The following is a 27067-nucleotide window of genomic DNA, read 5'->3' as shown; positions in this document are numbered from 1 at the left end:
CTGGGGCGCTGGGGTGGTTCAGTCCATTAAACATCTGACTCCTGGGGCACCTGGGTGGCTCAGTGGGTTAAAGCCTCTGCCTTCAGCTCAGGTCATGATCCCAGAGTCCTGGATCGAGCCCCGCATCGGGCTCTCTGCTCGGCAGGGAGCCTGCTCCCCGCTCTCTCTCTGCCTGCCTCTCTGCCTACTTGTGATCTCTGTCTGTCAAATAAATAAACAAAATCTTAAAACAACAACAACAAAAAACATCTGAATCTTGGTTTCCGCTCAGGTCATGATCTCAAGGTTCTGGGATTGAGCCCCTGTGTCAGGCTCCTTGTGCCCTCACTCTCTCTCTCTCTCTCTCTCAGTTATATAAATAGATCTTAAAAAGAAAAAAGAAAAAAAGAAAAAGAAGCAGTCAGACCACCCTGCATTGGAAGTTAGACTCTGCCAGTTAGGGTGTGTAACCTTACCAATTTACTTAATTCTTGGAGCCTCAGCCTTCTCATGGGGGATTAATGACAGTAACTGCCTTATGGATTCATTGAATGATTAAATGAGATAATATTGCCACCATTTGCCAATATTTGGTTATGTTTTTATTAATATTTACTCAGTAGCTATATTCAATAGATGCATTTTTTTTAATGCTCTGATATATATCAACCACAATCTATTAAAGAATAAACCCACAGTGGCTGGAACTCAGGGTGAATCCCTGGAGCACACTAGGAAATTTTCCTTCAACCCAATACATACCAGCTTTCATGACTTTACCGTGACAGCTTTCTCGTAGTTAGAATGATTAAAATTAAGACTTCATTTATATATGTACCACCTTGGATGTTTAAAGAAAAAAGTGTCTGCTTATGCATTTATTTTTCAAAAATGAGGAAGTCTTAAAATGTTTCCCCCACGTATTCCAAAAAAAAAAAAAAAAAAAAAAAAATAGCCTTATCAAAGAAAATAGATAAGGGAGACCCAAGGGGCATGAATTCTAATATATTTGAATTTTTGGTTTCAGGATCCTTTATTACTACATCAATCCAAATGATGATAATAAAAGGAAGAAGAAGTGTGCCATACCTAACAGGGAAATTCTATTTTATTTAACACTTAGCAAGGCCTGGGCAGAAATTTTCTCTTTGTGAAAGCATTTGCATTAATAAAGCAAAAAGATGAAAACCATTTCAGATGGATTGTTAAAATCTGAAATGGTTGTGAGGTTTGCATTTTAAATGAAAAATATATGCAATGACATGCAATAGCCAATTACTAAAGACTACTTTTCTTCTGAATGTCTGGTAACACATGTAACTTCTAACACATGTTAAGGCTCAATTCAGATATTCATATATTACCTCCACCTTGAAATCTTCCTGTAGTTTAGGTATATCCTTGTTGGAGCACCTGTAGTCTTCTGTGCACATTCTAACATGATCATGTCATACTGGAATTAATCATTTACTGACTGCTCACCCTCTGTCAACCGTGCTCTTCTCAAGTAACTGGACCTTAACTTAAAAAATCTCCACTTCCAGGACTCGGCTTGGCTATGGCACAATGTGGATTTTTAAAAAATAGGAGTGTGTGGATTTTGGACTACTTGCCATTGATCTCCAAAGCTGAACCTGAAGAAAAAAATTGTAGATGGGTCTGGACAGGGTGTCATTTAATTGTGTAGCTATTTATGTGGGTAAAGGATGCATGCATGAGAGATTTAGATGTGTGCTTTTTAAGTGCTGGAACTCCTGGTGTCCGAGATGGAAAAGTCAATGTCGAAAATAGAAGACTAGACACATAATGTCGACTGTACACTTTTCTTCCTAACTCTCCCTCCCTTCCCCCTTTATGGGATTCAAGCCCCAGCCTTCTCATCTTCTCTGAACAGTTCTATGACTTTTAGACAGCACAGCACATATGTTGAGAAGTATTATTTTAGTCCCTCAGCTGCTTCAACTCAACTGCTAAGAAACAGCTGATTTTGGCATACATGCTTTTTTACACCTGAATTTCTAGTCACATATTAGCCCAGGGCCAAGACTTGCAGCAGCAAACTTAGCTGCCAGGCGTGAACATTAGCAGGCATGAGCTGTTGCCTTCTCTGAGCTCAATGGTAAGTCGTCTGCCAAAGTCATCACTCTACCTTGATCTCATTGTTAGTTGGGTTCAGGATTCCTCTCAGAAGCTGGAGCTTATTATTGCTTCTCCAAAGTCTCCTCCAAGGTTACCTACAGTCTGTAGGAAAGGATTAGAAGAATTCATCGCCTTTCAGACTTCAGTCTGTTGCCTGGATGCTTGTAGGAAACTGGCTGAGAAAATCAGAAGTTGATTATGGGATGGTGAAAAAATAAAGGGTCTAAGGGGACCATGAGAAGCAGTTGCTAATGGGACAAAGTTTTGCTATGTATTATGTGGTGACATTCATCCTCTTTGTTGTCTCTTTAAGGGAGTGGTTGATAAAAGTGTATTTGTCAGAGCTGATATAGACAAATTTTTATTTGCTTGGTATATGACATGGCAACATAAATAGGCCTTAAGGAAAGAAGGAAATGGCCAGGTTTATATGTTTTGTTTGGTTTGGTTTCTTTGTTGGTTTTCTTCCCCACTATAATAAGGAAATATCATAGAACATTCTTTCTTTAAGAAGTATTTATCACAATGCCTAAATATATGCTGCAAAGTTAAATTATTTGGTCTAGATCCCTTTCTGTTGACCAAAGTTAAATTACCCTGAGAAGACTCAGTTTGCCATCTATAAAGTGGGATGGTACCTAACTCTTAGGACTGAACTAGAGATGATATGAGTTAATCTGTGAACACTTAAAACAGTGCCTGGTACAAAGTAAGGGCTAGATGCAGTATAACTATTGGGTACTCTCAACATCTTCTTCTCATTTGAGTTCTTTTCCTCCAATTGAGATTTTACTAGGCATCCATTTGGTATGGTCCTGATAAGATGTCTATTCTAATTCCTGTCTGTTCTTCCCTAATTGAGTTGATTCTCAAGGTTAATGCATCTTCATTGATTTATCCCTGCGAAGGCAGAAGATGGTTCAGAGAATATTCAAACTGGAAGAAACAATTTTGGCCCCAGTCTAGCTTGCTAGGTGACCTACCTTCTCTGGGCTTTCATGCCCCATCTGTCTGTAAGATGGGGATAATACCATAGGCTCTCTTTCAGTGCTTGGATTGCTAATAATAATAATAAAAAAGGAACATAGCAATTTGTAAACGTAAAGTCAATAGGTTGTTAGTAATTGAAATAAGACTATCCTGGAAGACAAGCTCTTTTTTTGAAAAGCCACCCAATCCAAGGAGAGGTGCTGAGATCTTGACCTAGACAAGCAGTCCTCTGACTGAGTCTCTAAAAGGACTGCCTGGGGAAGCAGAGGAGGCTAGACAAGCAGACCAATTGGTTGGTGCTATGGTAACGCTTTTGGAAGAGACTTCCTGTGCTATGTCTACACAAGCCTCTGAAAAATGAAACATCCAATCAATGAGTTGTATTGTTCACTTGACTCTTCAGCCGATCAATGTGGCTGATCTCATCACTGAATTAATTGGGTGGCTTTGCTCTGATGTGGCTACAGGGACTTGGGTGTTTTTTCTTATAGAGATAGTAGAGTTAATCTCCACTCTGCATTTAGCTTCACGCTTGACCTTTGCCACCTCTCTGTGACGAAAAGAGTAGAAAGAGGAACATAGCAGAATGAGAATAATCTTAAAAATAAGTGTACATGCAGGTAGAGTGGAGTGACTGCTGTGATACAGAATCACCTCCTGGGTAACATTGAACAAGTTTACTGAGCACAGAGGTTTCTTCGTCTAAGAAATAATGGAGCTAATAATAGCTTTCTCTTATGGTTGATATGAAGATTCCAAGAGACAATGCGTTTCAGCCTGCCTGATAAATAATAGAGTCTGAGGTAGTATAAATAACTCTGTCCATCGGGGCCACTTCCTGAATGGAGGTGAAGGAGGACTTTCTGGAGGTGACCCAAGGGCAAGAAGGCTCTTCCTCAGTCCCTTTTGAGTAAGGGAGAGTTGGGGGCAGCTCAGTGGATAAGAGTGTGTGCTGCAAGACTCGACCATTGGTATTTCTGGGCACCAAGTAGTTTCCAAGGCAGTGAAACTTGGGCAGAAACAGTCAAACCACTAAAGAAAGACCTGCCTTAGTCACCATGTAGACCAACAAACAATACTTCCCTGTCTCTAGGGTCTTTGCTCCTGAGTTTCCCCGCTTCTCCCCTTTGGAGGAAACTAAGCTACTAATTCGGTGAGTGTGTTGTGGAGGTAATGGAGGACAGCCTTATATCCATCTTCAAGCCTTAGTTACAGTCATGCAGCTGAGCGCGGGATTGTTCAAACCCATGGACGACACGTGCTTTGATATGTAGTGGGAGGGATATGGCCTCAGGAGAAGGGTTATGCTTGGCCAGTGGGTCTGCAGACAAAAGCCCATGTAAGAGATCATGTTCTCTGGCCCTGACAAAAGAATTGGAAGAACAAGGCGGTGAGTTCTAAACAAGCTAATTCTGTTTTCTTTACAGCAGTTCTCCCTGACATGTGGTCCACAGACCAGCAATGCCAGCATGACCTGGGAACTTGTTATCAATGTAGAATTCAGGCCCCCAACCTTATGAATCTGCACCTCTGGGGGTGAGGCCCAGGAATCTGTTTTTAACAAGCCATCCTGGTGATTTGGACACTCATTAACATCTGAGAAACTCTGGCTTACAGGACTGCTCTGTAATCTGAATTTGGGGCATTAAAAGGGCTGCTTAAAATGAACTGATGTTGAGCGTAAAGGCAGTTTTTGTCTGTGTTTTTTATAACATCCTTACTTAGAAAAATATCAAGATTAGCAGCCCTGTGTCAGTTTTGTTGGCCTGGGAAATCCAAAGGTCACAGACACCGATTTTTTTTGAGGACCTTCTAAAGCCCCGATTTTTAAATTTTGTTTCCTTATTCATGTTACATCTACTGGTCAATACAGGATGTGAGTAAGGGAACAGCATGCTTCAGAAAAGGGGTGATGGTGACAGGGAAACTGGGGGGTTACAATATGGCACCCATATCTGAGCTCAGTCCTTAGCAGGTATTGGCAGATCACAGTGTGGTGACACTCCTCCCCTTTGCCCAGACACTAAGCATTAATAGATATTAATGCAATCGAGGACAGCACTGACTTCCTAAAGAGTGATACACAAGGATTGTGACTCGTGTGTACCCATCCTGGGCATGTTTTGAACAGAGTGTGTCCTTTTGCAAGGGTTCTCCCATGTTATTGTATAGTTGTGCCTCAGAGGGAGGGTCCCTGAGGGGAGGGGGTAAGAACAACCACTTCAGTACATCAACAGTCAGTCTGCTTTGTTCTCAATGTCAAGGCAATAGAGACTTCTTGTAATTTCAGGGCACAGGGGAAAGAATAACTAATATTTAAAGTTTCAAAATTAAGATGAACATGCAGCCTCTGGTTACTTATTGATCCAGTCCTGGGTTATTTTTAAAAAGCAAATCAGCCAGCTGTACTGACACTCAGTGTATCCATCTTCCCTACTTCATCATGCTGTCAGCACGCCATGATCTAGTGGGTCCCACAGGCAATAAATTAGGGGGTGGTTGTTGCAGCTGAGTGGTTGTGCTTGCTTTAAAAAAAAAAATTACCTTCTATTTGTGCAAATATTATTTCATTGTGGATGTGTTTTTTGCTTTAGGTTTAGAGGGGTTTTGGAGGAATATATCCTATCTACCTACCCCTCCCCTGTGGCAAGGGGAAGCTGGGGCAGACCAAACTCTAGCCTGATCCCAGGCTGGATGACTAGTGACCACTCCTGGAAAAAGAGACCCAGTCTAAGTGTCCTGCTATATGCCACCCTGTTTGCCAACCCTTGGCAGCATGGAATCCTGAATGTATACAGTAAGAAGGACCTAACAGAAGGGGAGGAAGGACAGTGGGCAACACCCAGGGTTGTATGAAAGGACAGCTGTGTGGTGCACACAATGGGCCTATCAGCTCACATAGATGGGCTCTTTTATCCTCATTAGTTCACAATCATGGTAAGAAGATATCTTAGAACTCATCCAGCCTGTTCTAGTCTAAATGGTAGCATTTTCTCAAGTCTCCCTTGGGTGAACATACGTGCATGCATGCTTGTGTACCCACTTACAACGACAGGTGAGAATCCCAGCAGCTCTCATCTGCAGTACTCACTCATGTCATAGATACTCGTCTCTCCCTTTTTGCTAAATAAAACAGAAGGATTGCCCAATGTCCTAAGCCACAGTCACAGCCAGAGACAGAAATGTGCGAGTTATAAGCTCTGCATGTCCGAACTCTTCTCCCAGGATAGAATCTTTATTTCAGCTGAATTAGCTAAATGCATAAGCCCAGTGAATCAACAGTAATGACTCACTGTAGATCTTCCTTGGCAAGGAAGTCTAAATCTGTGCAAAGAAATCACTTGTGTTGGATAAAGTCATTGTGGGGTTGTGGGCAATTTTCTGTGGAGCCTCAGAGTGTCCAAGTTCACAGGCACTGTTTGTCTCACTTCCACATGCTGTTCTCAGATGCTCCTGTGCCTTGGAGAACTGAGAAGTGGCTACAGTCTCATCCCACACTCCCCAACCCAACCCCCTCTGCACAGAACACACAGTCAGGAAATCCTGACTCGATTCAACTCCCAGCTCTAGATCTTCCATTTCTGTGGCTTTAAGGACCTCACTTGACCTTTCTTTGCCTCAGTGTTCTCACCTGTCAAATGGACATAATTCAATCGATTTTTACCTTCTTCACACTATTGTTATGGAGAGCTACCAAGAAAGAATATGACACTTCACAGCATAAAAAGTTTATGAAAACTGAGAAATTATTAGTCTTCAAGTATCACAATTTAACCCCACTTCTCATTTTCAGAGATGTGAAGGCTGGGAATTGCTGCTTCCTTGATAAGTAGGGTAGTAACCCAGATGGTGCTGATAATAAGGTGGAAATTTCTTCTGGCACCACTGAGAGAGGCCTGATTCAACAGGACAAAAACTCACCCAGGAATCATCAGGGTAAATTGCTGGTGGTTGAGGTTATAAATTACTTCCTGACCAAAACCTTTTGTGGTAGCTTTAAACCAGCAAGCCTCTTTGAATCTATGCAGGCCAAACCCAGCCATTGAAAATACGGGAGTGATTGCTGATTCAGCTACCCTCATTCGCAAGGAATCTCAAAACTTGAGCGTAAGAGTAACCAAAGTTCAAATTCCTTGTCTCCAAATGAGGCTGAAATTCTGCTTGTTTTCCACGAGATTTCCTCTAATGTTGCTTCTGTCCTGAATGTGAAAGAGGAGTAGTATACTAGAGCCAGGGATGTCAGCTGAGCCCAACACACCATAGAAGCTACTGGAGAACCAGCCCAGGTCTGGAAGAGCTGAGTTCCTTCTTAGTGCCCTTGGTGCTTCAGTGCCTCTCTCCAGCTTTCCCTCTCCTTGCTCCTTCCACCTTTCTGAGGAGGGTCTGGAGAAGCAAACCCTAAAACAAGCATGGAGTGTGAGTGACTGACTTAAGAAGGGTTCTGCGGGGAAACTAGCAAGGAAGGAGGCAAGAAGGACAGAAGAGAAATTTGGTAGGTATGTGAGTTCAGGCAAAGTCTCATTCCTGCTCTGATCCTATGGGGAGCTCTGGAGCATAAATTATACCTTCAGGTTTGTTCCATCGAAGGCTGGGAATCTGGGCTTTCATAGGCCTGCATTGGTCAGTCATTGGTAAGGCCACCTGAGAACTGTGAACTCCTAGACACTCCGGCATTTACCTGTAGTTAAAGTAACTATAAAAATCCCAACCCAATACTTAACATTCATTGAGTGTTTATATCTGCTAGGCAACTAGTTTGTGCACTTTACTTACATTGACTAATTTAATCCTCATAATAACCCCACTGTGTAGGTAAAATTATCATCCTTATTTTACAGACAAGGCAACTGAAGCAAAATAATGTTTTCTGATAGCCAACATATCTTAACTGACATGCCACTCAATAGAACAATTCTTAGGAGCATGCTAGAGTGCATCATGAGAAGAATGACTAGAAGTGATTCAGTGATTCAGCTCTGAGAGTCTAGTGATTCAGTAATGAGTCTCTTTGATACAAACAGTGTATAAGATACAAATAGTATTTTATGAAGAACATGCAGTCCAGACGAGTTTATGTTCTATCACACAGTGGTGACCATGATGGACAAGGGAGAAGGTGCAGAGATGATGTACCCAGAACATTTTCAAGGGCTCATGCCAGGTGATAGATGGGGAAACTATAAACCAACATATTTCAAAGTACCTGGAGCCCAGAAGACAAGATAAGACACATATAGAGATAGCTATAACATCCCTCTGCTTTAAATTTGGCCATCTCTGTAATCTGTTCTTCACACTGAAGTGAGAGTAATTTTTAATTTCTCTATAAAACAAATATGAGGGTATCAGGATCCTGCTTTACAAGTCCATGGATGTCTTCCCAGTGACCTCAAATCCGTCCTTACTCTAGACGTGCCAATCCCTCACTAGTATGCCTAGTCCCCTCTGCCGTACACAGCGACTCTCAGTACCCACAAGAAATATAGTCAGAACTTTACACCTGCTTTGTGGCATAGTCTTCTTGACCCTCACCCACTTTTTTTTTTTTTTTTAACCTGTCTCTACATAGATGTCACAGGGTCTTAGAAGACTTCCTTGCTTTCCCAAAACTGTGTTAGGAACCATACCTGCATATCCTCACAGCTCTGGGTATTTACCCATATTATTGTGCTTAGCATTCCACAGCCTTGCACATTTCCTTTAGCCTGAGGAAAGAAGATAAAACAAGTTATTAATGGCATTGACCTGGGAAGCTCTATCAAATGCTTTCTGGTAGGAAATAAGTAACTTTTTTTATCATCTTTATGAAAACCTTACAAATGTATTCATCACATTTCTACATAATATTAAATTAGGTGGGGTTACCAGAATTCTAGTTGTGGGGGAAAAAACCCAAAGTGTTCTTGAAAGATTAGAAATTATTTCATCAACAAAGCTGAATTGAAATATGGCAAATGCCAAGTCATCCTCCAAAGAACACGAATCCAGTAACGCAAATATAGCATAAACATGGTGGGAAAACACTTAGGACACATAACTAGCCAGGAGATAAATGTGAGTAAGCAATGAAGTGCCATTATAGAAAGAAAATGCAGGACAAATTCATATTTCCCAGATGCATTAAATGAGGTTTGACATATTGGTCTGGGAAGAGGTCTTTAGCTCCATGTGGCTCCAGCAGAGTGGGACATCCACTTTCAGCCATCAAGTCATAAATGACTGAAATATATTTTGAGGAGATATTAAAGAAAATGAGGTTATTTAAGATAGACTGGAAGAGGGCATTGCTATTTCCGAGAATCAAAATGCTGCTGCTACATTATTAAACTGTTCCAATTAACAACATGCTACATTAATGAATTTAGTTTTTACAACAGCCTTGCAGGTTAAATATTATTGTCATCATTTCACAGATTTTTTTTTTTTTTTTATGAGAAGGTTGAATTGTTCTTTTGAGTTTGGGAGAGATCAAATGGGCCTGAGATTCTAGTTGACAAATCGTTTTTCTTCCCAAAGACTCTTTGGGGAAATATCTTGCTCATGGGGAGGAAGAATAATTCTAAACCAAAGCCATTTACCTAGCTTATGGCCTAATGGTTGTATGCTATAATAATTTTAAGTGATTAAAGTGAATGAATACATACACACAGACAGTGATAGAATATTTAGACTAGCCAGTACTGACGGTTGCAAAAATCTCTCTCCCTAAGAAGATGGGCAGTTATCTGCCAAACATGGTGTAGATGTGTGGACTCTACAATTCTGATGTGTATGTCTTGATTAGTAAAATATCTATTGAGAATACATACAAAAATATGAATGTTTATTTACTTAAAAATTACATGCATGATTGTGTACTACTACTAAATTTTATACATTTACAGAAATGGAATTTAAAAGGATGCAACGAACTATAGGCAAATACAATTTCATGTTTTTTCCTCTTATACTCCAATAATAATAATTTTCTTTTTTTTTTTTAAGATTTTATTTATTTATTTGACAGACAGATTTCACAAATAGGCAGAGAAAGAGAGAGAGGAGGAAGCAGGCTCCATGCTGAGCAGGGAGCCCGATGCAGGGCTCGATCCCAGGACCCCGGGATCACAGCCTGAGCCGAAGGCAGAGGTTGTAACCCACTGAGCCACCCAGGCGCCCCTAATAATAATACTTTTCATACCTTTGAGCAGCCACACCTCACTCTGGAGACCATTAGTTAAGATTCTCTGGGTTTGAAGAGTCAAGAGATTCTGAAAAGTCAGGAGAGGGGGGCTAGGGGAGAGGGAGTAAGGAAAGGAGGGAAGAGAGAGAGAGAAGAGGGAGACTGAGCATTCGTAGACTTTTTAAATGTATAGCTTGTGCTTAGATCATTGAGGCATACAGAACTGCTTTCAGTACCCATGAGGAAAACTCCTTCCAGGCAGACAGAGTTCCTAGGCCAGAAGACTTCTCCAGTGAAGCTGTTGAGTAAGATTCAGGCCCTGGAATGAGTGTGTCACTCAACGGGGAGCTCTGACGGCATGGTGGGAAGGGCTGCCCCAGCCTCGATGGCTCCACATACAATCAGAATGCTAAGGCTACTTCCCTCACAAAACCTCAGGACAGAAGCGCAGGCACCGGCTTTCCTAGATGTACTGATGCAATGATCTGTGGCATAAAGGAATGTGAGTTTTCTGAGCATGTGAATGTCCTCTAGTGGGCATGTCACTGATGTTCCAACTCAAAGGTCCTCTTTTTAATAAAAGTGGCCAGTAACACCGAGTGTGGATTTTCTAAATGACTATCATCATTATCTTTCCAAAGGCTTGGAGAAATGGAGACCCTTCAATAAAACCCTTCCTTTGTCATCCTAAAAAAAAAAAAAAAAGTAAGTTTTCAATATTTTCAAAGAAACCAAGAAAGGTGAATTAAAGAAGGGCCCTGAGGCAGTAGGTAGGTCGTAGGTTTTTGCTGTGGCGGCTGCTACTGTTATTTTTCTGTTTTCATGAACTTCCCTTCTACATATACCATGCCCATTTTACACTCTTTTAATTTTGGAAATGCATCACAAGCCCTCTTGTTCAAGAGGGTGGGGTGTCGACCAAGTAACCAGGAGTCAGCCTTGAATTATCTACCAGAAAATATCAATATTTTGGCTGATGGCAATGTTCCATGTGCATGCAATTTTTTGTTTGAAGGATATTCAGAATTCAATTTCCTAAGGTTTAAAATCATTTGACAGAACGGGAAGCACAAAGGAACACTAACAGTAGAGGCATTATATGAAACAAGAAAGAGAGTTGCTTACCAAAAAAGTGTAATTCTGCACAAACAAGCTGGTAGAAGAAAGAGAGCTCACCTTCTCTCCACAGCCAGGTTTTCCTTGTTTGGTATGATGAGGATGATTAGGGAGACAGCTGTCACAGGTGGTGGCACTGACTTGCTTGGCAGCTACTCCCAACCTCCTCCTGCTCTGGTGATGTGGGTTGAAGATGGGGGCAAAGTGTAAAGAAACAAAAATAAATTCATCTTTGTCTCTGACATGATTATTCTCAGATCCATTTATAGCAAATGCTGCTTTGAGATCCGTCTGTTCAAGGAACACCACTGAGAACATATAATGTACTCAATAAGTAGAAATCATGGTGATGTGGAAATAGGTAAATGAAACAATTAATTGATCCCATTGATCTGTGTTCTAACTTTTTAAGTTTGACCAGGGTTAAAATTCTAGCTCTGTCTCCATCAGTTATGTTCTCTAAATCACTTTAATTCTCATCTCTAAACCATTACAGTTTCCCATCATTAAGATTCACATGCAGTTGTAAGAAATGGTACAGAGGAGAGCCCCTGTACACTTTATCCTCCAATGGTAATATCTTACACAACTATGGTACAATATCATACCAGGATATGAACATTGGTATAGTCTAGATAGAGTATAGTTTCATCACCACAGGGATCCCTCCTATTTCCCTTTTACAGCTATACCCCGCCCTCTCCCCATCCCTTGGCCCCTGACTCTCAGCAACCACTAACCTCATCATTTCAAGAATGTTGTATAAATGGGCTTACACTATATAACCTATTGGGATTGGCTTTTTTCACCTGAATAATTACCTGAAAATTCATCCACATTGTTGCAGGTATCAATAATTTGCCCCCCCCTTCTTTTTTTTTTTTTTTTTTTTTGCTGAATAGAGTTACCTGTTATCCTATCCTGCTAGCTTACCCATCCACTAATACCACACACTTTTGATTACCTGCTAGACATGTACCACAGTTTAACTAGTTAGCTGCCGAAAGACACCTGGGTTATTTCTGGTTCTTGACTATTATGAATAAAACTATTATAAACTATTATTATAAAATAGAACTATGATGAACATTTGTGTACAGGTTTTTATGTGAATGTAAGTTTTCATTTCTCAAAGATAAATACCCAAGATTGCATTTCTAGGCTATGTGGTAGTTGCATGTTTCCTTTTCCTAAGAAGCTGCCAGACTATTTTCCAGAGTAGCTGTATCATTTTACATTTCCACCCACAATATATGTGATTCGGTTTCTCTACGTTCTCATCACTGTTTTTTATTTTAGCCTTTCTTTTAGATGTGTAGTGATATCTCATTGTGCTCCTAATTTACATTTCTCTAATAACTAATGATGTTGAGCATTTCTTCATGTGCTTATTAGCCATCTATGTGTCCTCTTCAGTGAATTCTCCCTCATTTCCTAATTGGATTATTTGGATTTTTACTATTTCCTAGGTTTCTAAAATATTTTGGATCCTAGTTCCTTGTCAGATATGAGGTTTGTAAATCCTTTCTCTCAGTCCATAACCCATCTTTTCATCCTTTAAATGTGCTCTTTTGCAAAGCAAAAGTTTTTACTTTTGAAGACATTTGAGGTATTTCTTTATTTTATGGATTGTACTTTTAGTGTCAAGTCTATAAATTTGTTGCATAGCCCTCAATCCTGAAGACTTTCTCTTTTTTTCTGAAAGGTTTATAGTTTTAATTTTACATCTAAGTCTGTGATTTGTCTTGAGTCATTGTTTTTATAAGTTGTGAGGTTCAAATAAAAATTCTTGCTATCATCCATCTATCCATCCATCCATCTATCCATCCATCTATCCATCTATCATTTATTTTTGCTTATTGCTTTAGCACCACTTGTTGAAAAGGCCATCCTTCTTCTACTGAATTGCTTTTCTACACCTTCGTTAAAAATGAATTGGACAGTTTGTTTGGGTCTAAGTTCTATATTTTGTGTCATTGAACTGTGTGTATATCCCTCCACTAATACCACACGCTCTTGATTATTGTAGCTACATAATAAATCATGAAACTGGGTGGGCTGATTTCTCCTACTATCTACTAGGCTCTAATTTTGGAGTGAGTGATTCCTCCCACTTTATTATTCAAGTTTGTTTTAGCTAGTCTAAAGCCTGTGCCCGTCCATACAGATTTTACAGTGAGCTTGTCTATGAATACAAAAAAGTTCCTAGGAGCCAGATAGGAATTGCATTAAATTTACTAATGAATTTGGAGGAGACAATTGATATATTTACACATTGAGTCTTCCATTCATGAACATGGTGTAGCTCTTGATATTTTTTAGGTTTCTTTTAATTTCTTGCATCAGTATTTTAATTTTCATCATACAGATCCTCTACATATTTTGTTAATTTTATCTAAGTATTTTATTTTTAGGAGTGAATTTCATGATACTATGTTTTTAATTTTCAGTTTCACATGTTCATTGTTAATTACATAGAAATGAGATATTTGTCTTCTATTCTATGACCTTGATGAACTCATTTGTTCTAGGAGTTTGCAATGTAAACTCTTTGAGATTTTCTATTTTGACAATCATATTATCTGCAAATAAGAACAGTTATATGTCTGCCTTTCTAGCCAATATGCCTTTTATTTCTTTTCCTTGCTGCAAATGACAGGGAATGCTAGTTTTATGTTGAATAAGCGTAGTAAAAAGGGACATGCCCTCTTTTTAAAAAAAATTTATTTATTTTCAGCATAATAGTATCATTATTTTTTCACCACACCCAGTGCTCCATGCAATCTGTGCCCTCTATAATACCCACCACCTGGTACCCAGACCTCCCACCCCCCGCCCCCCACCACTTTAAACCCCTCAGATTGTTTTTCAGACATGAAAAACAATGCCCTCTTGATTCCCAGTCTTAGGACAGTGTTTAGTCTTTCACCGTTATGTATGGTGATGCCAATTATTGGCTTTCTGCTGATTGTTAAAATCAAATTTCCCTCTATTTCTACTTTTCTAGGTTTTTAAAAATCATAAATAGACTTTAGACTTTGGCAAATGAGTCTTCTACATTAACTGATATGAACATGTGATTTTTCTTGATGTAATGCGCTACATTGATTTTTTGAATGTTTGATCAGGCATTCCTACCTGGATGAAATCCCACCTGGTAATGGTATATAATTCTTTTATACATTATTGGCTGTAATTTGCTAAAAGTTTTTAGGATTTTGCATCTAAGTTCATGACAAGCATTAATCTGTAATTTTTTGTACCATCTTTGTCTGATTTTGGTATCAGGATAATATCAGCCTCATAAATAAGTTCTGATATGCTTTCTTTTTATTATCAAGAAGAGATTGGGTAAGATTGGTGTTAATTCTTTAAATGTTTTGTATAAATCTTTGGCGATGACTTCTGGGTCTGAAAATTTCTTTTTTAGGTGCTTTTTAATTAAGCATTCAATTTCTTTAATGATTTTAAGACTATGAAGGTTTTCCATTTCATTTTGGTTGAGTTTTGGCAGTTCTTTGAAATCCATTATTCTAAATTGTAGAATTTATGAGCATAAAGTCATTTGTAATATTCTGTAGTAGGTTGAATAAGGGCCTTCAAAGGTATCCAGGTTCTAATTCTTAGAATCTGTAAATGGCAGATTTACAAATACCTTATATGGCAACAAGAGGCTTTGCTGCTGTCACTTAAGTGTCTTGAAATGGGGAGACTATCCTGGATTATAGAGGTGGGCCATAAATGCAATCGTATGTGTCCTTATAAATGGAGGTTGAGGGAGATTTGGCTATAAAAGGAGAAGAAAGCAATTGGTGACTGAACCAGGAAATTAAGCTGCTGGATTTTAAGATGGAAAAAGATGTCATAAGCCAAGAGCACAAAGAATGAAGAGCTAGAAGCTAAAAAAGGCAAGGAAATAAACCCATCCCTAGACCCTCCAGAGGGAGACCTAATAAAACTGATTTTGGACTTCTGATCTCCACAAGTGTGAGAGAATAAATGTGTGTTGTTTTAAACCACCACATTTATGGTAATTTGTTACAGCAATCATAGGAAACCAATACACACTTTGTTATTATTCTGGGGGTGAGATCTGAAGTGATAGCCCCTGTTTCATTCCCGTTATAGGTGATTTGTGTCTTCTTTCTTTTTAGATCGTCAGTCTTGCTAAAGATTTATCAATTTTATTGATTTTTTTCAAACAGCTGTATTTTTGTTTCATTGATTTTTTCCCATTATTTTATTTTTTTCAATTTCATTGGTTTATGCTCTTTATGATTATCTTTCTCTTGCTTGCTTTGGACTTATTTTGCTTTTTTTTTTGCTGTTAGTTTCTTGAAATAGGAACTTAGGTTATTAATTTTTCACATTTTCTTGTTTCTAATGTAAGCATTCAGTGCTATAAAATTTCCTCTCATCACTGGCTTTGGCTGCCTCTCACATATTTTGATATGTTGTGTTTCTAGTTTTATTTAGCTCTGTATTTTTTTAAATTTCCTTTAAGACTTCCTTTTTGACCATGGCTTATTTAGAAGTGTTGTTTAATTTTTCAAGTATTTTAAGATTTTTCATATTTTCTTTCTGTTTTTGGTTTCTAGTTTCATTCCACTATGGTCGGAGAACACAGTATGCTTTAGATTCTTTTAAATTTGTTGAGGTTTGTTTTATGGCACAGGATATGGTCTATCTTGGGAAGTATGTGCCATGAGAACTTATTTAAAAGGTATAATCTGCTGTTTTGGGATAGAATATGCAATCTGTGTTGATTAGATCTTATTGATTGGTTGTGTTGTTCAGATCATATATAGCCTTGCTGATTTTCTGTCTAGTAGTCTTATCAGTTGTTGCAAAGGCCACATTGAGGCCTCCAGTCATAACTGTGAATTTGTCTATTTTGCTTTTCAGCTCTGCCAGCTTTTGGGTTATTTGAGCTCTTTTATTTGATATGTACATATTTAGGATCATTTTGTCTTTGCAGTGAATTGATCCCTCTGTGTCTCTAGTAATTTTTCTTTACTGTGAATTCTATTTTATCTGATACTAATATAGCCACTTCTGATTTTTTTTTGTTACTATTTGTAAATAAATCTTTTCCATCCTTTTACTTTCAACATTCCTATGCCATTGAATTTGAAGTGAGTTTCTTATAGACAGCATATAGTTAAGCCATGTGTTTACATTTAAGATAATGATTGGTATGTTAGGGCTTAAGTTTGTCATTTTGTTGTTTTCTGCTTCCACTCTTTCTTATTACTGTTTCTTTTTTCATATCTTATGGGTTATTTGAATATTTTTTTACGATTCTAACTTGGTTTATTTATAGTACTTATAAGTATATTATGATCTAATAGTTCTGTTAATGTTTGCTTTAATATTACAATATATATACATAACTTAGCACAATGTACTGATATCATTATTTTACCACTTCAAGTGAAGTGTAGAAACCCCAGTTGCACTTAGGTTCTTTTACCCTCCCCACTTTTAAAGCATAATTGCGTTAAGTATATCCTCTACATATTTTGAACACCACATTCAATGGTGTTACAATTTTTGTGTCAGCCATCAAATATGATTTAAAAGACAAATGAGAAGATACTGAATTATATTTACTCCTATTTTACCCATTCTAATGTTCTCTCCTTATGAATTTCCAAACCTTTTCTGTTCTTATTTACTTTCTTTAGCCATATTTCCTTTTCAGCAATTCTTTAAGGGTAAGTTTTCTAGTAACAGAGTCTCCTTATTTTCGTTTTTCTGAGAATGTCTTTTTTTCCCTTTTTATTATTAAAGGATAGTTTCATTGGATATAGAAATCATACTTGATAGTTCTCTCTTTCTGTAGTTGAAATGGTGCAGCACTTCCTTTGGCTTCTATGGCTTCAGATAAGAAATCTGCTGTCACTCAAATTGGTGTTCCTTATAAGTTAATGTCATTTCTCTTTGGCTGCTTTCACAATTTTTTTCTTTGACTTTAGTTTCAAACATTGAATTATAATGTATCTTGGATATGAATTTTTGTAGACTTAGCATATTCAGGATTTTTTCAACTTCTTAAATCTGTAGATTTATGTTATTTGTCAAATCTATGGAATTTTTAGCTATTATTTAATTGAATACTTCTTCAGTAACATGTTCTCTCTCTTTTCCTTCTGACATCTGAGGATACAAATGCTACTTTGTTATTGTCCCACAGATCGCTCAAGACTCAGTTAATTTTTTCAATCTATTTTCTCTGTTATTTAGAATAGGTAAATTCTTTTTTTTAATTTAAATTTTTTTCCAGTGTTCCAAGATTCATTGTTTATACACCACACCCAGTGCTTGATTTGTCCTCAGATTCATTGATTCTATTCTTGGTCATCTCCACTCTACTACCAAGTTCATTCAGCTAGTTTCTCTTTTGATTATTACATTTTTAGTTCTGTAATTTCCATTTTATTTTTTTAAATAATTTTTATTTCTTTGCTTATATTCCTTTTTTTATTTGTTTCAAGATAATTTGTAATTACTTGTCAAAATATTTGTTGATGGCTGCTTAAGTCTTTGTCAGATAATTCTAACACCTGATACATCTTGGTTTGATGTCTTTAGGTTATCTTTTCTCATTCATGTTATGACTTTCCTGGTTCTTTGGTATGATTACTGATTTTTCTTTTGCATTTGGAACATTTGGGATATTACATTATGAGACGCTGGATCCTATTTAATCTTCCTTTTTGTCATGCAGTCTCCCCTCAACCCCCCACCCCAAGTTTGTACATATAGTGAAAGTCAGGTGGATGTATATGATTAGCTTTCTGCACCAATAACACCAGCAAAAATGGGGAACTTACTCATATTTCCTTGTTGTAGATGATTAGGATAGACATTCGCTCTCCCCTTCGTGCTGCTAATACCTTCCTGAAAAAAGTGGAGCACCAATTTATACTCTCTCATTATTTTGAGTTGGGTGGAAGATTACCACCGCACTGGCCCATCAGGGTAGGGTAAAAGGAGGGTTAACTCACACCAGTTTGTTGTTACAAGGTAAGAGTAAAAGTTCACCTCCCCATTGGGTTCCACTGCCACCACAGGAGGGGAGGAAATTATGCAGAGTGCTGCTAGTCCTTTCTCAAACCTCACTGATTCTGGGTGAGAGGCAGGAGTGTAGGCTTAGTTACCTACTGCATGCCATGACACACCACACATGGGGAGGGTAGGGAGAACAGAAGTATCAGCTAACATTGTTCAGTCTCATTGTTTCTAAGTAGGTATGCCGGTACAGCTTACTGCTAGACCCTGTTTATAACACCCTACCACTGGGGGAAGTTGAAACACTGCTTATGTCTGCTGGATGGGAAATAGAAGATCAGCTTCCTGTTCATCAATACCACTAGGCAAAGGCATCAGAGCACTGCCTTCTTCTCCAGATGTGGGGTATGGAGTGGAAGATCAATTCTCCACTTTCTCTACTGAAACTGTGGGGTGATGATACCGGTTTTCCACTGGTGTTTGACAGGAGGATAGCAAGTATTGTCAAAAAGTTTTCTTGCTTTTAGGTTATCTTTTTCCTGGTTTATCATCTGGGGGAACATGCAACATGTCTTTTTTTGGCACTTTTTAAGTCAGTGTCTGTTGGCTTCTAAAAGCCCCCTCTGAAGGGTATATTAGATACAATAAAGAAATCCAGGGAACTCACCACCTTGTCATTCCTCAAATCCTGATGTCCCTATACAGTTTGCCTTTTTTCATCTTTTAGACCTACCTATGCTTGTTGTTATATGATGTCCAGAGTCTTTTAGTTATGAAAGAGAGTTTCTGAGAATAATGGGGTCACTCCATTCTGGATGAATCAGAAGTTCCCTTTTGATTTTAATATTCTATAGGTGATTTTTTAAAAACAAAACTTCCTAGTAGTAATTGCCAAATTTAGATTGTAATCCCCACCAGTAGATGGGACTTCAAAGACATCGTATGTATGGTAAATGAAACATACTTTAAGTGAAATCCCTTCACTCGGAAGAGTCCTTCAGAGGGATTTGTTTGCACATGTGATTTTCATTTAGGGTCCTCACCTTAGAGATACACTTTTCAGTGAAGATGACATCTTCTAGTCATTAGAATCACAGAGGTAAATGACAAATGAGTGGAGTAAACCTACTGACTCTTTCAATGGGACAGTGAACACCAGCATTCCGTTAATACCTTGGAGCTACCTGAACTGCTCTACTTTATCGTCACAATGCCATGACCTTCGAACATTAGACTCTGTTCCTCAATGATAAATCCTATGTCGACTGTCTTCTCTACTCCCTAACAGAGATCAGATGTTATAAACCTTTAACTTCCCTTTAAAAAATAATTATACGACTTCATGGAAAATTTAGAAGGCACAAACTTGAGATACAAACACTCTTTACTTATGAAATAAACAGTCCTGCAAATTGGTATTAATATCAGAACAGGTATTACTCCACAGATATATCTTAGCACATTTTCCCTCCCAAACCATGGGTTGACTATTCATATGAAATGTGTCAAGCTCACCATACAAAAGTATACCAAGTACATACTTGGTATGCCAGAATGATGTGTAGCAGAACATGGAATGTATTTATTTTGGTCCTCACTGATTTTTGCATAAATTCCTTAAACTTTTTATTAACCTCAAGTTCTTTGTAGAGAAAGTAAGGAATAAAGAATCTTTGTTAAACATATAAATGTATACCTGGATTTTTTTTAATGGAATGGTTATTTTTTCCTTCTAGAATAAGGAAGTCAAGGAAAGGAAGGATATTTTTACCATGATAAGATATCAGAGTTGTCTATGAAATTTGAGGTTAAGTCATATACTGGGACTATAACACCTGTTCCACATTCTCTCTCTATGTCTTTGTCATGTTTCAAAGCCTAGACCATAGGCCTCCACCTCTTTAGAGCCTTCTCTACTCCCTCTAGCCAAAAGCAATTGCTTCTTTATTGTGTCTTCAGAGAATGATATCTTCTTACCACATTTCTTTGTTTTACCATATACGCACTCATTTATCTGATCCTAACTCTAGATTATAAATCCTTGAGGCATTGGAATAAGCTTTATTTCCCTTTGTAATTGCCATCACGTTCAGTATAGTCCCTGCTAAGCACATAGAAGGGGATCAACAGATATTTCACAGTGATTATCAAATTCAGCTATACTTTAGACTCACCTAGAGCACTTTTAAAATCATCCAGACCCTACTAAGATCAACTAGATCAGATTCTAGATGTATAGCCTATGAACTAAGACTTTTTAAAGTGGTTCCAGGTGTGGTATCATAGAAAGATATATGATATTTGTCCCTAGTTCCTGGCAGAGAGTTCCTAAAACTCTTGGAATTCCCTGAATGAAAAAGGTTATAGGAGTATTTTTTGTTTTAATGAGGTAACTCTTGGTAGCCCCTGTATGGCCTCAGATGGGGGCTGGACACTAGAATGTTCTAGATTGGAAGCTTGGAATTTTCAGCCTCACGCCCAACCTCCAGAGGGAGAAAAGGAGCTGGAGATTGAGTCAGTCACCAGTGGCAAGTGATTTAATCAACTATATCTGGATAATAAGACATCCATAAAAAACCTTAAATTATGAGGTTCCAAGAACTTCCAGATCAGTGAACACAGGTATGTGCTGGGATGGTGGTGTACCCCAGCCACATAGAACAGAAGCTCCTACACTTGGGACCCTTCAGGACCTTACCCTATGTACCTTTTCATTTTGGTTCTTGAAATGTAACCTTTATAATGTCCTTTATAATGAAGTAGTAAAAGAAAGGAAAGTGTATTCCTGAGTTCTGTGAGCTGTTCTAGCAAATTATCAAACCTGCAGAAGGGGTCATGGGGACCCTTGATTTATAGTCAGTCAGTCAGAAATGCAGGAGTCCCAGGATGTATAACTAGCATCTGAAAAGGGGGATAGTCTTGGGGGACTGAACCTTTTAAACTTTGAGGTCTATGCTAATACTGGGTAGTTGGTGTAATAATTAGATATTGAACATGTGGTTGGTGTCTAGGGAATCAGAGAACTGGTTGTCGATGTTGGAAAATACCCTACACCAGGGTATCAAAATATGCAGCCAGAATTAAGGATCTGGTTTCTGATAGGCAGGCAACCATATCAGCAGGCATGCATAACAGATGTTGTGTACTATTTTACTAAAAACACATGATCAGATATTCTGTCTTGGTTGCATCAATAAAGACTGCCCTTGACCAAAAAATGATAATTTTAAAAACTTATGTCTTAGCATTTGAAATTTTAAAAATTAAATAAATTAAGACTTATATCTTAGAAACTTATATCTTTAAAAAATCTCATGACTAAGGAGCATTCTATTTAGGAGTCTCAAGCACATAATTGTTTTCATGGAGGCAATCTTGAATATTCAACCTGTGTGTGTTGCTTTGGCTCTCAAAACTGATGCAGATGAGGAGCAGGACTGACTGCAGACAGGCACAAGAAACGTTCAGAGATGATGGGAATGTTCTAAAACTAGATTATAGTGATGGTTGCACAACTTTATACATTTACTAAAAATTATTAAATTATTAAAAACTAAAATAGTAAGAGAATAAAAAGTACCAGACAGATGGGCACCTGGGTGGCTCAGTTGGTTAAGTGACTGCCTTCGGCTCAAGTCATGATCCCGAAATCCCGGGATCAAGTCCCCCATTGGGCTTCCAGCTCCATGGGGAGTCTGCTTCTCCCTCTGACCTTCTCCCCTGTCATTCTCTCTCTCACTCTCTATCAAATAAATAAATAAAATCTTAAAAAAAAAAAAACTTTAAAAAAAAGTACCACAGACAGAATTTCCTCTTTTCTGAATTAAGGGACGTTTTTAAAACTTGAATTATATTCTTGAAGATTAAGGTTGATCATGGGTGAACCAGCATAACACCCAAAGAGGACATGAATGTACCTCTTTGTCCCTGGTAACACTTTTCTTAAAGCCAAGCACGAGTAGAATTACGAAAGAAATACAGACTGTCCGCAAGGCACGTGCGCACTCTCTCTCTCTCTCCTTTTCTGCATGGAGTAGAGCCATTCCCTGAATTTGCCTACCCTAGATATCTCATCAAGCCGAACCTGCCCTCCTTGGCTCTCAGGGCTCCCCGCCTCTGCAATTACCCGAGCCCCAGGTGATGCCTTCTGGCCAGTCCTCTTCTATTACTTCCTTTATACGATCCCATGCCTCTAACATCAAGAACATCTCGTGACCAAAGCAAGAAACTCCTTGACCTCAGTGCAGTCGTACCAGTCCCAGCAGGCAGCACTGTACCAGGGTCAGAGAGGAGAAGCCACATACTGGCTTCAGTCCTACTACAGAGCTGCCATAGCCCTAGGACCTGCAGTACAAAAGAGCCCTGGAACCCAGATTTACATATACAAAACTCTTATCAATGTTGCTAGCTGATCTCCCCTTGTTGGAGGTTTCTCTAATTATTTTTCATCAGGCCCATCCCTGCTCCTGGCTATTGTAGGCCTAACTGAGATGTGTGGGCACACTTAGCAGGTTAATAAATTGAAGCCCAGATAACTCGGTGTTTTTGAAATAGTGGTTGAGCCTGAAGTAAAAAGGAGTTCAGTGCTGTTGAGAGAAGGGCAGAGAAGGGAACCCACGCTCACACCCCACTAATGATTCTCAGCAACTCAACTCTGGACACAATATTATTATTATTTTTTTTAATGTCTTCTCAGAGAAACAAAAGGTCCTCTCTGATCTGAGCACATCCTCTAGAAAAGTAATGTAGCTGCCACCTATCGTGACTAGAGTATGCTCCAGAAGACCTTTACTTATACCCCAGCAGCTAATAAAATACTCCTTTCTACCCCAAACAGCATTCTCCCTGAGAGGCTCTGATTGATGTAATATTTTGTTTTATTTCTGTTCATGCTCCATCACCCCATGTGGACTGGGAATCATGAGCAGCTGCTTGGCTGGCCCATCCACTGCTCCATGTCCTTAGAACCCGGTTAGTGCTCCCAGGTAAATGCTTGTCTGATACAGGACACAATTTTTCCTTTGTGTATCAATGGCAGAGAACCCATGAGCTGCCTTCTGTGTTCAAAAAATGGGAACATTTCACACTCCCCTTCTGTCACTGGCATCTTAGTTTTCCAAGGGGAACGACTTCCACATTGAGAATCACAGATCAGGTAGTAAACAGGTATGACGCTATGATAAGTTTTTGGGAAAAGATATTTTCAGAAGGGCTTTTAGAACCTTTCAGTTATGCAAATAAGTATTTGCCCACTAGCCAAATATAAGCTATTCTTTCTGCTAATCATCTCCAACTCTATAACCAGTTCTTTGTGGAGGGAACATAGGGAGTTTCCACACCATGCTCCGCAGTCTTCACCAATGACCCACACTCCAACACAGTCAAGGAACTACTTGCCAAATGTGAGTTCCAGAAAAACCATGCATCGCAAGACTTCATTACAGTCCCTAATATGTCTGAAGTATTCAACAAACCATAACCAGAATGATATCCAAGTACAAAGGTTATGCTCCTGGTACAAATAGACTATCAGTAGGATATATATTGTATAAGCAGATTTGACCAAGATTATCTGAGAAAAAACAAACAAATAACCCACCCTGAAATTTGTACTGGTCTCGTGACTGACTATTTATGCTGCCCATTTCTTAATTTCATTTTGCTTATATAAGACACTCAATTTCTGTGTTCCCCAGGCTCTAGAACAGCAGGTTCATAACGGTTTCTGTCTGGGATCTTTTTGAGAAATAATGATATGGTATGCGATGATGCCATTATATTTGTTTAGTAATATTCCCTAAGAACCTGAGCCTCCTCACTATAGGTCTTACACTGAAGAGGCTAGAAGGGTGTAAGACAAATCAGGATGTGAAATTCTTTGAGATCTGCCAATGACAAGCACAGCTAAAGATGATTGTTACACATTATGTATGCCTCAGTAGTCTTAATTAAACTTAAGATTTTTGGAATGATATTAGAATATTCAAGTCACTGCATTAATAAAACAGACACTAGCACCCCTTAACAACGTAACAAATGTGTATGAATCATTTATACGATTTTTTCTGTACAATGATGTTTGACAATAATCAGATGATAATGAAATGTATAATTAATAATAAAAATGCCAACATCTGTTAGCTTGTTATTACAGACTGATTTTTCAGTGCACTATTTCAAATGTGTCACCATTAACCTAATTTATATTAAAATCTGCTAAATACAATCTGCTTTCATTAGTGGTTAATTTCGGTTGGCACATGACGCCAAGAAGATGTTTCTCTCTGCTCTCCCTATTTCTCACTTCTGTCTAAACCAAAGATTTCCCCCAAATGTCTTTAAAAATGGACTGCCTCAACTCAAATGTTCTATGAGTAGATGGGTCAGGTTGTCTACGTGGTTGCTCCCAGCTGCGAATGATCAATCCTCTGAGCTTGAGAAAATAGGACTTGGTCTCAGGAAGAGAAGTGGCCCTGGGCTGCGATCTCCTTTGGATAGTTTTCTGTCCAGTCACCTGCCTGTCTGTGCCATCTACCCTCACATCCACACACAGTAACATGTGGATCTGGGGCCACTTTTTCATTTAGGAGGCTACAGTTCTGCTACCACAAGGGACCAGTCAGCGTGGGTTTTTAAACTACATCTGCTCTCAAGTTCACTCAAAGGTTGAGGGCAAATCTCTTTAAAGGGACAACTGCTGATAACCAGATGTTTTCCACCAATAAAAAGCATGTGTGCAAGATGAACCTGGAGCCTCTTGTAGGGCCAGAAAATAAGGACAAGCTTAAAACAAGTGAAAAAAAGGGGACGCAGAACCCAACTGAAAGAGCTCCCAATGGGCAAAGTTGGAATATTTTGAATAACAAAATAAAGTGGTATTGAATTACAACCCCCAAAATAAAATAAATATTCATAAACACATAATGTTATAAATAAATGGCTGAATACATTAATAAATGGGAAATAAGAGTCAAATCTCCCACACAGGAAAATTCCAAGTAATTTATGGAGGTCCACCACCTTCAAGGAGGGGGAGCATAACTCCCCACTCCTTAGGTGTGGGCTGCACACATTGACTTCCTTGCGAAGATGGCAGAATGGAAAAGGGGATGGGAAGGAAGAGTAACTATTACAGTGGAGAAACCTGACAAGTACCACCTTAGCCAGGTGATCAATGCCAACATCAACAGTCATAAATCGTGTTAATAGTTTGTGTCTTTGATATCATGTGATGAAAATGGCCCTCTATCTGTGTGGTCTTCTCCCAAGAACCCAGATCTTCAATATTATCATGAAAAAAAAAAAAAAAACCATCATATAAATCCGAATAGTGGGACATTCTTCAAAATGCCTAATGAGCACTCCTCAAAACTGTCAAGGTCATCAAAAACAGTCTGAGAAACTGCCTCAGCCAAGAGGAGCCTAAGAAGACTTGACAACTAAATGTAATGTAGTATCCTGGACAGGATCAGAAAAAGGACATTAGATAACAAACTAAGGACATCTAAGTAAACTATGGACCTTACTTAACAATAATGTATCAATATTGATTTATTAACATAACAAATATAATAACATAAGCTGTTAATAATAGGGGAATACCGTGCAGGGATATATGGGAAGTCTCGGTAACTATCTTTCACATTTTTCTGCATATCTAAAACTGTTCTAAAAAATAAGATCTATTTTTAAAAAAGCATGTGTAATTTTTTCTTTTAAGAAGTATTGGACACCAAGGATAATTCACAGTGTGAAGAACAAACAGGCTGGGACTGAGGCGAGATCCCCATGTACAAGTCATCTCACCATCTGCAGGGAAATCCCTGCAGATGGGATGAACCAAGGTGTCTCAGGAAAAGGATATATAAAGAACTGGGACTGTCGTTAAGATACAAATATGTCTGTTATCCTCAAAAGCTTGCTGTGGCTTTAGAGCGACCCTTGAAATCCTGCCCAACTCCACCTTAGAGTGAACTTGTGAAATTATCTGAGCCCGGAGGGAGCTCAAAGAAATGTCTTATACTCTAGTGAAACCAGTGATTCCCTCACAAATAAGAGACCAGTATCCCCCATGAAAAGGCTTCCAATGTACCTAAAGGATCACTTTATTAATTGAAAAGAATTTTAGACATTCATGGTATCTTTTCAAATAACTGTCTGAGTAGCCTTATCTGATGTAGTGCAGATATTTTCTCCTCTCCTTTATGAACTGAAGCTCATCAGGGTTGTCTACCTCTGCCTCTCTGCTGCTTAGTAATGGAGAAAAGATGATCTTACATAATAATACACTTCCCAAGTCAAGAGTTAACTAGTCATAAAAAACATCCTAATTATATGCACCCAAAAGAATATGATATTAATGTTAAATATGGCCATAGGCCAGTCTGGGAGAAAAGCTGAAAATTACATACCTTTTTTTTTTTTTTTTTAAGATCACTTCTTGAACAGAAGGTGGTAATAATAATGTTGCACACCTACACAGTCCTTTATATTCAAGAAATCTCAAAGTACTTCACCAATTATTCTTCATATCCACAGGGCTCACATTTCTTGGGAAAGGAAGTCACCGGTGATAAAAACGAGGTCCCCAATGGTCTGCCTTTTCAAAGCCAAGTTAAATGGAGCTGAGTGGGAGGGGGGAGGAGTTGCCCCAGGTCCCCACAGCTT

The 27067-nt window shown here is 38.6% G+C and overlaps 1 protein-coding gene and 1 long non-coding RNA gene across 6 annotated transcripts in view; one reads left to right on the top strand and one right to left on the bottom strand.

The window, feature by feature from the left end:
* Positions 1-27067, top strand: part of SEMA6D (semaphorin 6D) — a 573864-nt gene that overhangs the window by 414425 nt on the left and 132372 nt on the right. The window lies entirely within an intron of this gene.
* Positions 986-27067, bottom strand: LOC309867415. 4 transcript variants are annotated; one of them, XR_014313159.1, is made up of 5 exons: positions 26808-27067; positions 11447-11555; positions 10289-10380; positions 8736-8813; positions 986-2294 (listed from the first exon to the last, which is right to left on the bottom strand). It is a non-coding gene; the product is annotated as an uncharacterized lncRNA (long non-coding RNA). The 4 variants fall into 4 exon arrangements; XR_014313160.1 differs by having other exon boundaries at positions 11447-11552; XR_014313161.1 differs by having other exon boundaries at positions 11447-11560; positions 26812-27067.

Source organism: Mustela nivalis, assembly GCF_964662115.1.
Source record: "Mustela nivalis genome assembly, chromosome: 6".
Classification (NCBI taxonomy): domain Eukaryota; kingdom Metazoa; phylum Chordata; class Mammalia; order Carnivora; family Mustelidae; genus Mustela; species Mustela nivalis.
The sequence above is the reverse complement of the archived record's forward strand: the minus strand, read 5'-3'. Positions and strand labels throughout refer to the sequence as shown.